This window comes from Cygnus atratus, chromosome 14 (assembly GCF_013377495.2).
Source record: "Cygnus atratus isolate AKBS03 ecotype Queensland, Australia chromosome 14, CAtr_DNAZoo_HiC_assembly, whole genome shotgun sequence".
NCBI classification, from domain to species: domain Eukaryota; kingdom Metazoa; phylum Chordata; class Aves; order Anseriformes; family Anatidae; genus Cygnus; species Cygnus atratus.
Genome location: NC_066375.1, coordinates 19,635,330 through 19,650,898, shown reverse-complemented (window position 1 = coordinate 19,650,898; position 15,569 = coordinate 19,635,330). Strand labels below are relative to the sequence as shown.

Genomic DNA, 15,569 nt, shown 5'->3' with positions numbered 1-15,569 from the left:
CAAAGATTCACTGGCCACCAAAATCCACTCAACTTAAAAGCTTTTGAGTCAAAAGTGCATCACTCCTTTTTTTACCTTACAGCTTTAACTGGCTTTGTATATTGCCTCTTTCTGTAGGTAAAATCCCCTAGTGTGCTCCTTAGAGCACTCGAAATGCAAATTCAATTCCTCTGTGCAAAGCTAAATAAAGTTACACAACAGGTATTGACGTAATGAGTGCAACGTGGAGTTTCTCCCTACCTCCACTAAACCTTTCCCCAACATTAGAAAGTCAGACAAATGTGGGTTCCAGCCACAAACGACACTACTTCCTTTCCGTGGTAACAGCTAGTGTAAGGAAACACCATAAGAAAACACTACACCTAGTATTTATTGTTTGTCTTACTTCAGATGACCGAGCAAAGAGCTTGCTTGCATTTATGATATTCCAAAATGTAAACTCCTCTAATACAGTGAGCCAAAGCTGTGCTATCTGACAATTAGTTATGGAATTTCTAACTCAAGTGAGAAACAGCAGGAGAAAGCCCTGCATTGCAGAATCTTTTCTGTGGTCAGGTGTCACACACACACCTGACTACCTCACAAGTTAATCATTACTATTCCTATGCAATGCTTGTGTGAATATGTAATAAGAATATCAGTTTTAGATGTTGTGTCAATTCCCTCCACCTATACATTAACATCTGAGAATGAAAATCAGTTCAGAGAACTTTAGTCTGATAATCCTAACAATAAATCCCTTTGACAAAGGAACTGTTGTTTGCCCAAAGCAAACAAGATGTCTATCATATTTACACAGTCCAGCAGAAAACCACTTTCAGTACAGACTGCAGTCCAGTATAGGTGACTTAATGGTGTAGATAGATCAGACGGGATAGAAATTTTGCAGTAAAACAGCATCGATCAAATATTATCCTTAGCATGAGAAATGCTGCCTTCTGCTTTTGCGTGTATGTGTTCAACCAGCTGAATTTAGAGGACATAGGACTTAGCTATGAGCGTCCTCATGGAAGAACACATTGGTCCACAATCCGCAGGGAACTTCAAGGCACACTGCAGGTTGTGGTCAGCATCGTGAGCCTGGCACTGCTCCATGAGCCAGCTGGCAGAAACACCACAGACACGGGATGTGGTATGAGACACCCATATTCCTCCAGTCACCACACAGCTTTCTATAGAAGTTTACTCTGCAACAAAGCATGTTGCTTTAAGAAAACAGGAACTTTCTAATCTGTTACAGAGTTATAAGTAACTGATGGCAAAGTTTATTCGCAACTGCTAGACAGCAGGTGATGGTGCACAGCCAAGGGTTTGAGAAAAGAGTCAGAATTAAAATCCCTAGCAGTCATGAACTCACCTTGTGACAATACTATAATTACCATTTCATGATGGGGGAATACATTTACACTGCCCTTTCCTTACAGTTAATTGCTCAAGTTTTTCCTAAGACTTGAATTAGGATTGCTTGCAAGCAAGTCAGAAATATAGTAGAAAGAACACAGGTATATTTCCATTAGTGGCACACAAAGAATATGCAATATAGACAAGGCAGTGGTACATAACCTATACACAACTGCATACAGTTATGTATATCGCTTCGCTTTTCAAATACTTAACCACAACTGTTTGTCCTAGAGGATCTTCAACTCCATTTCACATTTCATATAAAAATGTAATAAATATATTTCATATATTTCATTGAAAACCAGCAGTAGGCAAATAAGTTTAATGCTCTTCACAAATGATTTCAGCACATCTGCATTTAGAAAGGAAAATTTAAAGCCACTTCTCTTTAAAAAAAATGATTTATTCAGTTGAAAAGGGGATCCTGGTCAAAGCTTAAAAAAATCCTCTTTATTTCAATTTAAGAAATTGTAATAAATGGTTCTCCTTATAGGAGAAAGCACTGTTCATGCAGTATGAAATTACAGTGTCTGCTGGCAACTCCCTTTCTGCGCGTTTTGTTTGGTAGCTCAGACCAGCCCCACGACCGTGTGGGAGGGTTCCTGCATTAGAGATGTAACAGGAACCCTGGGATGGCACAAGGCCCTACCAGTAACATCTGGCAGCCTTTGACCTTTACTACAAGCTTCAGATCAGAGACTACCTCCTACCCAGGCTTGTCACAGAAGTTCAAGTTTCTGTTGACCTCAGTCATGATGAAAGCCAGCCCAGCTGGAGCTATTGCCTCCCCGTGACATAGCTACTTGCTTGTTACGAATCTTCCTCTGAGGTCAAATCAGCTGGCAGAAACTGCCTTTTACAGAAAAGGAAAAGAAAAAAAAACCACAATCTTGCATGAGATGAACTGCAGAGCTGTGCCAGCATGAGTCCACAGGCTGAGAATCTGACCTAAGTTCCTGTAGGATTTCACTGGCATTGCTCACTGATCAGAGCACATGTATAGGGCACAGGGATAGGTAATATCCCATTAGAAAGATTAAGCTTCTTGTGATGCTCTGGCTGTTGTGCTTTGCAAGTTTCTACTGACCATCAGCAGGGTGTATGTACTAGCATCTGTGGTGACCCTGTTCTTTATAAATGTTTGTGCCATATAAAAAGCAAAAAGATGCTAAAATGTGTTCAAATCGGTTCAGATTTGGGAAGCTTTGGGGAGCTTAAATGTCCATACAGACAGATTTCTTTGGAATCGGGATAAAGTCGTCTTATAGTCATTAGGAAAACATCAGCTATTCAGTAAGTTGTCCTGACAGATTCGAGTGGTGGTTGTGGAATGGGAATGTTTTCCCTCCATCTTTTCTTTCATTTACTGGCCATCTTCATGGTACAGAGTATTCCATGCTTTTCATGGAATATGGGTCTGTATTCCATGATGGAAACAACCACATGACAAAGTGAAATGGCAATTTTTAGGATCGATTTTGTCTTTCTTGGAAACTCTTGTTTCAGGAAAAGTCAGCAGTTTTCATTCTGTGATCTCTCTTCCTCAGAAAATAAAGGAAGTATTCTCCTTATGAAGAGGTTATCAAGCCCAACAAAACTGAAGTGTATCAAAAAAAAAAAGAAGAAAGATTGTCAGAAGTCTAAAGAGGATCTACATAAGCAGATATCAATGCTGGCTGGATGTGGTGTCCAATGTCATTCTTCATCACAGGGTGCACGACAACTCCATTACTCCTCCTGCTCCAGCTAATTTGTGGGAGTCACAGCCTCCTCTTTCCCCTGAGATTACTTTGAGTATTCACTGCAAATTCCTCCAGGAACACAGTCAGGTTTGTGCTGCTCACATACACCTTCTCACTCACCACAAGATAAAAGAACTTTACAGATTAAAACTGGCCATTCTGGACTACCTGCCACTGCAGGGCACTGCATGTTATTTCAAAATAGTGACTTCTTTCTTGTGCATTCACAATTTTCCCAGTTCTAGTTTCCAATATGGCTGTTTTGAAATACAAAGAATTTTGTTATGTTAAAGACATCGCTGTTTCCTTCTGAGAGCAGCCAAAGGTGGAGTACGCAGTCACTAATTTACATATCCTCAGCTTTAGTTCAGCAAAGCTTCCAGTTGCTGATGGGTTATCTAGGGATGTAATAACCAGCTCCAGTCAAAACAACTCTGTGGTTTCATTTACATATTAGGGGAAATAAAACAATACAATGAGTCAGAAGTGGAGCTCTTTTATTATGCAATAAAATAGTAAACCTTTCAAAGAAGGCATAAGTCTGTATTTGCTGTAGTACTTCCCCCAGAATGGTCTGTAAGATCTAACTTGACCACAAAACCAAGAAGCCTGAAACTGGTTCCTTATTGTCACAGGAAAGTGAGCTGTCATAACAGTCATATGAGCATTAAGAGCAGCACAGTTGTTACACTTGAAGCAGTGGGTTCACACACGCGCAGATGGATTCCGCCCCCTCCTCCCCCACACTCCAATATCTCAGCAGCCTCCCAAACTAAAGGAAGAGCTCAGAGAAACTTGGAAATTCTCCTCTTGATGTACCTGCCATGTGTCTCTCAGACAGAAAATTTTTGTTGTATGACAAAAATAAAAATAAAAATAAAAAAGAAATTTACCAGGTGTTCTTTCTTAAGTGATGTTTCTTCTTCCAAATCATCTCCAGAGCCAGAACTGACAATCTGTAGGTCATACCCCAAAAGTATGAAAACTGAGTCATGGATATTGCTGTCACAGTGGGCCAGCTGATGGAGTGAAGGGTATCTCAGCGTAGCTACCAGCTGGAGGATAGAGAGAAAGAAAGTATCAAGACCTTTAGATCCAGTAACTAAAAAGAACAAAATACATTATGGTAGGGACAGGTGGGTAATTTGATTCAATGAAATATAAAGGCTAGACTGCGAATCAAGCCTGTGATTAATATCTTCATAAGTCACCTGGTAGAAGCGTGCCTGCCCATAAGTTGGTGGAGAAGGGTTTCACCAGCTTCTGCTACAGGCACAGCTCCATACATCATTCCTCTGTACATCAAGGAAAGAATATGCAGGCTCTGATACAGAGAGTGCTACTATTTTGTCATCAGCTCCTGCCAGTAGAATAGGGTTGTGTGGTATCCTATTTGTGTTTCTGTACTGGGTCTGAAGGGCAAACCCAAAATTCATCAGAAACACTAAACATTGCATAAGAAAAAAACACCTTACATATTATTTTAAAACACAAACCCAAGCATCTTCTGACAACATAAAGATACATCATTCTTAAAGCACAGAACACACACAAATTCTCTATAACTATACCAAGCTGTGTGTATATCTTCTCCATCTGGCCAGTTAATCAGTTGCTCTTTAAAGTTTTATTTATTAAAGTTTTTATTATTTTATTTTAAAGTAATAACAAGTAAAAAAGTAATTTAAAATAAAAGTATTTTATTATTTATTTATTAAAGTTTTATATATTTAGTAAAATCTCACACTGGAAATCAGTGTCGTCTGTACAAAAATGATAAAGCTGGTCTTCATTTTCTGACAAGGACCTTTCAAATATCATTTTTTAATGCTTATCCTAATGTGTTATATTGGACATAACCAATCAATTCCTGTCACATTTTTCATGTCAATACTTGGTCCTATAACTATGGATGGTGACTTTACACTGACTTCTTTGGATTCAGGATTTGGCTCATAGTTTCTAGGTGCTCAAAAACTAAAGTAATATCTCTGGTCCATTTAAATAAAGGATATTTAACTTAATGAAAAAATTGTGTTCATTTCACTGGGTCAGGACTGAACTCCTAGTATCTAGGGATGTTACTTCTGAAATAGCAGTAGAAACTAAAGAGCTTCTGATTGCCCAGTGGAGATTAAGTGCAAACAAGGAGGTTCTTAATTTCATACTCCAAGTACTGTCAAATAAAAATAAATGATAAATGGACACATCTCAAAATTTCTTATCAGTGATAAGCTGTTGGCAAAATAAAACATTGGAATATACTATATGAATATTTTTAATAGAATTTCTGAATTCACAGAAGAGCACAAATACTGACACAAGTTTCTTGAGCAGCATTCACATCAGCTATGGAGCTGTTTGATTTTCATACCATCCCATATCCATCCCACTGCCCTTCTAATGGAAGTTTTTCTTCTGGGCTTTCATTCACATCTTAGTAACTGACTTGCAATTTCAGTAATTTTTGTGGCTATTCTGTGAGTTCTCTTCAGTACTCATAAAAACCAAAACCAAACTGGAAATACAGAAGTCCTACTATCCCACACATTGCCACCATATAGGTCATCAGGAGCCTTTGGATGCCCACAAACAGGGTAAAGGAAGACTCAGTGAGAACTAGGGAGGGCGAGCACCTGTGCAAATGGGATGGCGCATGGCACACACCTTATGTAAAGTGCTTTGTCCCTACTTGCTGACTGTGGATTCACACTGATCACCAGAAGCCCCCTGTCCCTTTCTCGGTTCTGCCACAAACCTGCTCCAAAAACTGTGGACCATGGTTAGGGTCATTCCCTCTCAGCCTTCTGCTCCTGCCCACCACCGTCCCCATCCTCCTTCTTCCCTAGTGGTAGCTCCCCAGCAGCCTCCCCTACTTGCTAGTCAGTGCCTCTCACTCTCCTCCGCATCCGCCGCATCACGAACAAGACGAGTTTCATCCTCAAGAATTACAGCTGGATTTCTGAAGTTCCCCACCACAGAGGTGGTGCGGAACTTCATCCCTTTTCGCTCCCTTCCTGCCCACTTCCTTCAAGTGCACTTCAGCAGAACCTCTTCTGCTTTGTAGATGATAAAACACAGTTGAATGAAAAGTTTTACTAGAATTGTGCATCCTGAGTGGACGTTATACAAACCAATTGTGCATTTTATACCCAATTCTGACATTTCCCCATGTTTAATTCTAGGTTTTGGTTCTATGCCTTTTTTAATCAAGGAATCATCTACAGCATTTAAGATCCCAAATTATCAAAGTGATTTTCAAAAGTTCAGCAGAACTTACAACTTATCTGAACTGTCTTTGTGAATGCTTTCACTAAATCCAGATCTCATTAAAATTTGAGACTACTGCTGACATCAGACTGCTAGAATCAAATTTCAAATGCATTTGTGACAAACTTAAATTGGGCATTAATGTATTTTCCGATGTGACTAAAAGTCTCACTTCTGGTGTGCCAACAAAGCCCATGTGACCAGTGCAAGTATACAATGACAGAAGATGATATCAAAACCAAATCTAGCCAATGGATTTACAATAAGATCTAATTACAGGAAATGAAGAATTGTTCAAGCTGAAAACTTTAGAACTGAAGAACTACTGCAAATTGAGTCTAGTATTAAAAAAATCAGGAACTTCTGAACAAATTAATTTGCTGTGGACTGGCACACAGTAGTCTGTACTAAGAGTTGTGCTGGTCTCTGCATCACACTGCCTTTTCTCCTACTACTAGTGCTGCCTGCTAGGCAAATTAAATGTGAAGACATTTTTTTATTAGTGAATGCTATTTTCCCGGGAACCAAACCATCACATTGTAAAACCACAATTAGATTTTATCTCACCATTGTATGAGTTTTGAGGAGAAAAAGCTAAAGTGAAGATTGGAAGGGAGAGGAGGGGAGAAGAAAAAGGAAGGGAGAAAAGAAAAGGCAAGGAAGAGGACAAACTTACAAAAAACACGTGGCAGATATTTTGAGTAGAAAAAGTACCAGCTGATGTGATTTTGAGCTGTGTTAGGTAACATGAAAGCAAATGACAGTAGGAAATATCATATAGTGCTGTAATCCACATTCTTTAGACACGGAGCATGGCATCCAGGTATGCACAAGGCAAATGGACTGGCAAAGCTCAGTCTGCCAAGAACACCAGCACAAGATCTCTGAAAGAAGTATTACCTAACATGAATTCCCCTTTCAACTTGGCATTTTGCAAGTGCCATCATTTCTTTATAACATCATTTTAAGCGTTTTTACCTTCCCTCAGATAATTTCACATTCATAGTCTTGACTATTTCTACGGAACTCAAGATCTTTGCATTTGATATTGAGAAGTTAATACAGTAAAGGATTAAGTTACCTGACTGAAGTAACACAAACACATATTCTGCCACGTGCTTTAACTACAAGGTCAGTCTTTTGTTTAGAGAAATGATGGAAAAATGGGGGAAAAAAATTGTATAAAGAATTTCCAGAGGTTGACAGTGAGTTTTTTACCTATGAATCAGAAACTCAGTTCCAGCCTTAATATCCAGTGACTGAAAGCCACTGATCTTTAATTGCTAGCTTCATAGAAAATTTGAGTAGTTTCAGTCTACTTTCTGCTACATAAATCCCCATTAAAGACTCATATCACGGGTGATCTCACTTGCAAAACTAACGATCACAATTCATCTCAGAATTAATGAACACTGAAGAGATTCCTAAAAAATGTACAGTCAGTTCTTTTTTTCCAGTCTACTTCCCTTTTGTTATTTCTCCCTATTCCCAGTTCATGTTTTTGGCTGAATCAGACACCTCTGGCCAGCTGTACCCACATCCCCAGCACGGTGCTGTGATGTACCACCCTGGCACTCCTCCACAGAGCAGGTCAAAGCCCCATCAAAAAGCTTCCGAGGACCCCAGGCAGAACATGGGAGACTTTGTTTTTCCCCAAGTGTACTTACAAGCCCTTCCTGCTGGAAATACTGCTCCTCCTTGCCCATCAGCCACCTCTCTTATTTTCAGGGGAGGCCAATAAAACAGAGCCCAGCACAAAGAGCATATGGTTGGGAACAAGGACAGAACGTGGAGAAAAGCAGGATTGTTCTATTTTATAACAGTACGCTGCTAGGGGGGCTGAAGCAGTCTCAACTTCACACAAAGGTTGCAAAACACAGCAAGGTGGCTCTCCAGCAGAGCCTGGCTTGCAGACAGCTTGCAGTCGTCTGAACTCCTCGCAGCCATTCTGCTACAGCGGCGGCCCCGTTTGGTAGCGGAGGGGTCCCTCCACTCCACATTCACAGGTCCTCTTCAGCCTGATGCTGTGTCTCAGCAAACGCAGAATTTGCAGGGATGAAGCCAATGCCAGAATAACCATGGAAGTGAGATCCCCTCAGAGGCAGGGAAAGCAGTGTTTGGGGACACAGTGATGTGAAATGCCATAGCTTCTTTGGTGTCTGTGCCCATTTATTCCACGTTGAGTGACTTCATGAGCATCAAAACTCTTGCTTCAGTAACAGCAAAACTATGATGTAATTAAAGAATAGAGTATCTAAATAAGAAAGCAATGTAATCCTTACACACTGAACTTCCTATATTGTGGGTGAGTGAAAAATGTCCCCAGTAGCTTCAGTCCCATGACCTCAAGAGACCTCCTCCAAGACTAAAAGGGGTATGAGATGGGGAAACTCACTGGGGCAATTTGCTTCCTCTTTCATTTTCCACAGTAGCAGATTCAAGTTAAAAAGGAGATGATACTTTGAAAAGAAAGATGAAGCATTTCAGTAATGGTAAAAGAGCTGGTATGTCCATACTTCTTGCCCCGAGGAACAATCCCTGTAAAAAAAAAAAAAAAAAAAAAAAAAGAGAAACCTGGACCACCAAGATTAATTCCCCATCATCACCACCACACAAGAGACTTAGGCCAGAGCATCCCCTGAAAAGCCCCTTCCTGAGCTATGGAATGCTCCTCTGAATACCTTTAAACCAAAGCTTACAAAACCAGCATCTCAGAGTAACACAGCAGGAAAGACCACGGACATCGTAAGGAGCATTCTGCAGTCCCTTTACTTCTAAAGAATTTCTGAGATCAAACACCTGAAAAAAGGGACCACATCTCCCGATGCCAGAAACAAGCAGAAAACGACCAAAGTCCTTTACCGAATCTCACTGAAAAGTCCTCTCTGACCCTTATCCCATTAACTGGCTTAACACCAACTATATATTCTGAAGTTAATTTCTCTCACACATTGCTAAGTGGTGCTCTGAAGGGAACAAATCAAGAGATTAGGCATAACCAGCATCCCAGCATCCTTCCAGAGAATTTCTTCATTAACTGAGATGGTGCACGGACAGAACCTATACAATATTCTCTCCCCAAAACAGAGGTGCCAGGGGATGGCTGAAAGCAGGACAGATGTTCTGAGGCCAGAAGTAAACCAGCTGGTGACTGTGTGTGGCTGCCTCCAGGCAGGCTGAGAGCAGCTGGGGTGTTTAGCTGGAAGACTGCTCCTGCAGCAGGTCAGACATCCCCCATGCAGTCCAGGTCCTGGATTTTCATTTCAGCCTCAGACCTTTGAGTTACATCCCTGTTGTGGCAGTCATAACAAGAACGCATCCCATGAATGCAGCATCTTCCCAAAATCTTTGTTATTTTTCATCTGCAAGGGTTTGTTCTTAATGTACTCAAGTAGTGCATAGTGGAGGGCTCTCCTACATTTCTGCTACCAATTCATAAATTCATGATTCAGCCCTTTAGTTAAAAAAAAAAAATCCAAAAAGAAAGATTCACTCTTATTTGCTTTCTAAACCATTGTGTTGTACTCTGTTAGAAGCTTGTTTTTTTTTTTTTTTTTTTTTTGTTTGTTTTCTAATCATCCAACTAACAGTAGAAATGTATCACAAACACACCACAATCATATTTCATATTCTACAATCTTACCATGAATCTCAATCTATCTTTCATCTTGGCAGACATATACCCACAAGTTTCCCTAGAGGTTTCACTGCTGCTAAAAGAGAACTGTTTTGTGGATCCCCTTGTTAAAACACTGTCAGAACACCACTGACATAGTATTCCCAAATCAGATTCTCAGTTCTGCAATGTTCTCTCTGTAGTCTTTGAAAGTTAGACAGTTTTGACAACAGCAGTGTGGTCTGAGGAAAAAACACATGCAAACCCATATTTAGAATAGAGGAATGGTATAATCTTGAGGTGAACAAAAATTCCATATTATCTTTTAAGAATTATAAGAAAGGTACCCTTTTCATTGAAAAAGGCTCTCATTTCTCTGGAGCCTTGTTTCAAATACAGATGGTGAAACAAGCTCTTTGTCATGAAATTTGACATCTGTGGGCTAAGAAGCAAACTTTTCCACCTTAGAGATGATACTCCAAAGCACAATGTATCCTGAACCACAGATTTCAGTCTCAACTTTGCTTTCTTTGTAGGTCCCACAGGGTTCAGACATCAGCGTTACACACCTTCCTTGCCCCAGCATCCTTGGTTAATAGGTGTAATGACCCAAACGAGCTTTAAAAGTATCAGAATAACAAGGCATTTTGTTAAAGCCAAATTTACTTCACATTACAGACATGACTATCTTGCCATGAAGTGGGTAAGGGAGGGAAGGGAAGCATTGCCGGAGTGCAAGTCTGTTCCCTCAAGCCTTCTCTTGTTTCTTACCATGTTTAAATGAAGCCAAGTTTAAACGTTTGCACATCCCTAATTTGGAATTACGGCCTAAAAATCAAACTGGTGCACTTTCCAAGGGCTGAACCAAACCTTGACAGACCCTACTATTGCCTTTAGTAGTTTTGTAAGGATTTCATGAAGTGCTGAAGGACATCCCATCTCTAGACAATATCTTGCTATTCTGTATTTTTCTTAATAGCTCTGACAGTTTAGTTCAAGATTGTCTTAAGCAGAAAGCAGAGTATCGTGTTCAAATTACAGGTAACTTCAAATATGCCCAACTACCAGCAAGTTTAGAAGGCTTGAAATTTATTTTCTAACTTACAAAAATGTTGTTAAGGACTCAACTCTAGAAGTATTTGTACTGTGGTTATATTTCATTAGTCCCTCAGATACAGCAGCTGGTACAGGAGAGTATCTCCAAAGCTTCTACAAGCACTGAATTTTGATCAATTTGTCAGGCGGGCATAGGAACTTGAATCTGTCTGAGTTTCTTCAGACACTGTTTCTGAAGCTACTAAGCATCAAGAAAAATTATCCACATTCTCATCAAGTAAATGTCTCTGTGCTCAAAAGGCAAGTAATTACTCATGCAGTACCCACACTTCTGAAATTATAGCTCTGGCTCTCCTAAATGAGCAATAATATTACCTTGTTCCACCATTCTGTGGCAACATTTTAATGTGTTTTAGTCTTGCTACCAATACAGCTGAGTCAGAAAACGAGTCCTCTATTCTGTTTATCTTTTGTTGTTTACTTAGCAGACACCAACAATCTCTATGTTGTATTTAGCAAAGCAGAAGGCCTGCAGAAGCAGCATCATACTTTGTGAATCTGGTGTGCTGTGGATAGCTGCCTGTAGGAATAAGAACTAAGCAAGACGGTACAAGAACAAATCCCTGTCTGCAGAAGCTGCAGGGCTGACATGATTGCAATCTACTTGGTATGGATGTGGTTATAGCAATAGAAGCATGCTCGTTTCCACATAGAAACAGCAGAGCTATCAGCTAGCCCAGGGGTTCCCGAGATTTTCTTAGGGCATTTTATGGCTAAGAAATTAAGAAACAGAGTTAAGCAAGGGAACCTGTTTTCTTGAGAGAGCCAAAGTTCCTTTTTTTTTTTTTCCCCCATTGTATGGGTAGATTGTAATAAATATGTGGTGGTTGTCAAAACAAATGGGGAATTGTGTTCAGGAAAATAACCAAGATCAAGTCTGACAGGAGGACTTAAGTTATATGCCCAGTTGTGAACAGTAGCACTTTTTTGGTGTCATCTTACTGGAGATAACAAACCAGTCCGTTCAGCCTTGTTGGAAGGACACAGCACCCTAGAAACATTTCTGAAATGCCCCCACCCTTGCTCCTTACCAACACAAAGCATGGGCAGAAAAACGCAGCTGTGTGTGAGCAAGAGACCCTGCTGGAATACTTGGCACCAGAGCAAGGCAGCCCCTGTGGGAAAGCAGGCAACGCTTTGCCTTGCTGTCCGGGCATTTCGTATGGAGAATTCCTTCTTACTACAAGAAGTCCTCAAGACTTCTCCAAGATGCATTTAATTGCAGTTTTCATATTCTTCCTTTTATTTTAACTTCTGATGCTACATTATATTTGCAGAATTAAGGAAAATTGCTCAAATGCTCACTTTTCCAACAACAGAAGAACAAATTCTGTGAAGTAACACTTGAATCCTTTTTTCCTCCCTTCTGCCTTTGCAACAGACTTGAGGGTGAGCAGGAATAGAGATGTCAAACAGGGTTTACATGAACTTTTAAAGAATGAATCAAACTGTCAACTGAACCAGTTTCATTTTCTTCTGCTCTCTCGTATTTGGCACTTAGGTTTATTGCAGTCAAGCGCAGATGGAATCCGTTTCAAGCTGCGACAGGCAATCCAGCTATTAAGTACCCACAGAACAAGGTCAGATTATTACCTAGACCTTACGGCAATCTGGATGACTGCCAGCACCTCCAGTTCAGGCTGTGAGGCAGAAGCTTCTGACAAATAGCAACAAACCAGTACTTTGTTCACACAAGTTAAACTTTCTGAATGAAGTAAATCAAGACTTTCTAGCTGGCTCCTGAATTCCGGATGAACTTCCAGCTTCATCAGCACTACTGCTGTGCTGAACTTGGTCTCAGCAGATTTCTGGATGCCTCTGTTGGATTTCTGCTGGGAAACAAAAATCCTAAAAACAATGTGGGAACTTTTCATTTTGAAGAAGAAGCAAAAATTTATTTTAAGGCTATTAAACTGAAGCTATGAGAGATGACCTAGAAATTAAGAGGATTCTATCTGATGAGACAAATGAAGGGTAGAAAAGTATTATTCCATTTTGATGCTGAGAGAAAAGCTGCAGTTTTATTTTGCCAATATTCTTCCTACAAGCCCCGAAAGGAAATTTTCCCTAATTTCTGCGTTTTCTTACAAAGGCATAGTTTTTCTCATTTTGAGGGCTGGATACCATTCACACGTTATTGATCCTGCTGCATTCATGTTAGAGAAGAGCAGAGCTGATGCGATGGGTCTCCCCTCACTCGGCATGACCGTGCTTCAGCTACCCACTGCGTCACATGTAGGATGCTGGAGCAGGATACTGATCTGAGGTGAAAGAACATGCCACTTGAGATATTCCCTTGCAGATCTTCCCATTGAAGTTGCTTCATGGGCTGGACCTTAACTTATCACAGGCAAGGTTTTGAGTAACACAGGAGTAGGTGGCCAGCATATCTATTTAAACAAGCCTAAGTCAGCCTTCTGTGCAGACAGGTTCTGCTTCCAACTGCACCTCTGTATAGTTTGGCAAAAGTCCACTGAAATAAAAACACATCAGCACAGTCTAGTTCTTGACCCCCTAAAAATTCATCTCAGAGGACAGCAGCCTCTTCTACTTTCCTCTGGGGTAGTAGAGGTCAGAATTGACCAAAAGCCACTCTCAAGAGTCTGGCACAAGCTCCCCATGCAACAAATGCCAAGCAGCAGGCCTCCTGGTCACCCTACATGGATGTAGGAATAGACAAGGAAATATCTTCAGATTTCTAGTTCAGCCCACAGACAGGCAGCATTTAGAAAATCGAGTAACTGGCTGCAACCTTACACTGATACATTAAACACATACCAGAAGAGCCACCATCACAAGTGGCACAAAGCAGGATTCAACTGGCAGTCTTTATATAAAGCTTTAGCTTTTTAGAAGGTATCTGGGACAACATTTCCTTTACACGGTCACAGTGGTAGATGTGCCTGGGCTGGCTGAGGTAGCTCCTTTCAGAAATGAAGTACTCAGACTTAGGAAGAAAGCACTGTTTGCGCTGATGTGTCCAATCTGGCTGCAGCTGACAGGCTGCTAAAGCCAAAACCTAATTGCATTTTAAGTTTGACAGGGAACAAACCATGTGTAAGAGCTTTGATTAAAGATGTCTGACAGATCATTATCTTTGCTCTGTGTTTGGCTAATCAAGGTGATGAGCAGGCCACAGGTCCACAGAGCACTACTGAGGCATTTCTGAAGTCTCGTCTCAAAGACGCTTAGCAGCACTCAGCTGAGCGTTGGGACCCAGAAGTGTGATGACCTTCATGACACAATAATGCATCAGTGAACAGACAGGAACATCCATGTTATTCTGTTCTCAGTATTTCCCCTCCCCCTTACCTTTGACTAAATTCTGCCGTTCTTAACTATTGAGTTTTTGCCTTTGAAATCATGAGATAACAGAGTTTAAGAGCTTGTGGGAACATTTTCCAGGAGTGAAAGTGTTTCATCACATGCTTCCTAACTTAATTATTTGTAGGCTCAAACAGCAGCCTTGTTTATGATGCTTTTGTTCGCTACAGTGGCAAGCTTCATTAAATATGTATTTTCATATACACTATAGGTTGCAAAAGAGTTAACAAAAGAAGGTAGGCTGCCAGGAAACAACTGTTTATTTCTTTAATTAGGTTGGAAAATTAAAGGGAAGTATAATATATTTGCACTGTAAATGTGGTTTGTTGAGGAATAACATTCTGTGAGAACAAGAAACTTGTTTGTGAAGATGTAATAGCTGTCACCACCACCTTAGCCAGAAACATTCAGGTGGACATTAGCAATATTCATATATTTATTGAATTCACTTTAAATAATGAGGGCCCCCACTTCACTTCTTCTCTAATCGTCAAATCACTCGCAAATGCAAAAATAAACAAACAAAGAGACATACCATAAGAAAGTTAGATCTCTCAGGATATCCACCATAACTTAAACTTCACAGTTTGGAGATCCATAAGAAAGAAAGATCCACTTCCTTCAAAAATTTATAATCATGAGAAACTACAGGTACTTAGATAAGTTCAAGTACACTTCAGCTTAGTTGTTTAATTGCTTATTTCCAGAGATTTATACTCCATAAGCATTCACACACCAAGAAGATAGCCAAGCAGAAAGCACTTGCTAGGAAGAGGTAGCTTTAAACATGAATCTAAGGAATTTATCATATTCTTGTCTTACCAGAGAGCATCAGAGTAATAACATACATAGACTTGAGCATATTTAAGAGTCCCAACAGAGCCAAAACAACACATTTTTATTTTCAAGCTTTCCCTTACTCTACTAAGCTGCTCACCACAGTAATTTATACGTCCCAACAAAAAGGGTGTGTTTAGGAAGGTGTTTCAGCTAGGAATTGGCTGTGAGCACCTGTGTCCTGTTATCTCTGAGCCTTGGAAGGAGGCTAACAAAGCAGCCTTCACGTAAGACAAAGCAAGGTAAGGCAAGATACAAGA

General features: G+C 40.3%; 1 long non-coding RNA gene across 1 annotated transcript in view; it reads right to left on the bottom strand.

The window, feature by feature from the left end:
• Nucleotides 1–3,792: 3,792 nt before the first annotated feature.
• Nucleotides 3,793–15,569, bottom strand: part of LOC118256752 (uncharacterized) — a 171,381-nt gene continuing 159,604 nt past the window's right edge. Inside the window, exon 6 of the long non-coding RNA XR_004781318.2 lies at nucleotides 3,793–4,201. This is a non-coding gene — a long non-coding RNA (uncharacterized LOC118256752). The remainder of the gene's footprint in view (nucleotides 4,202–15,569) is intronic.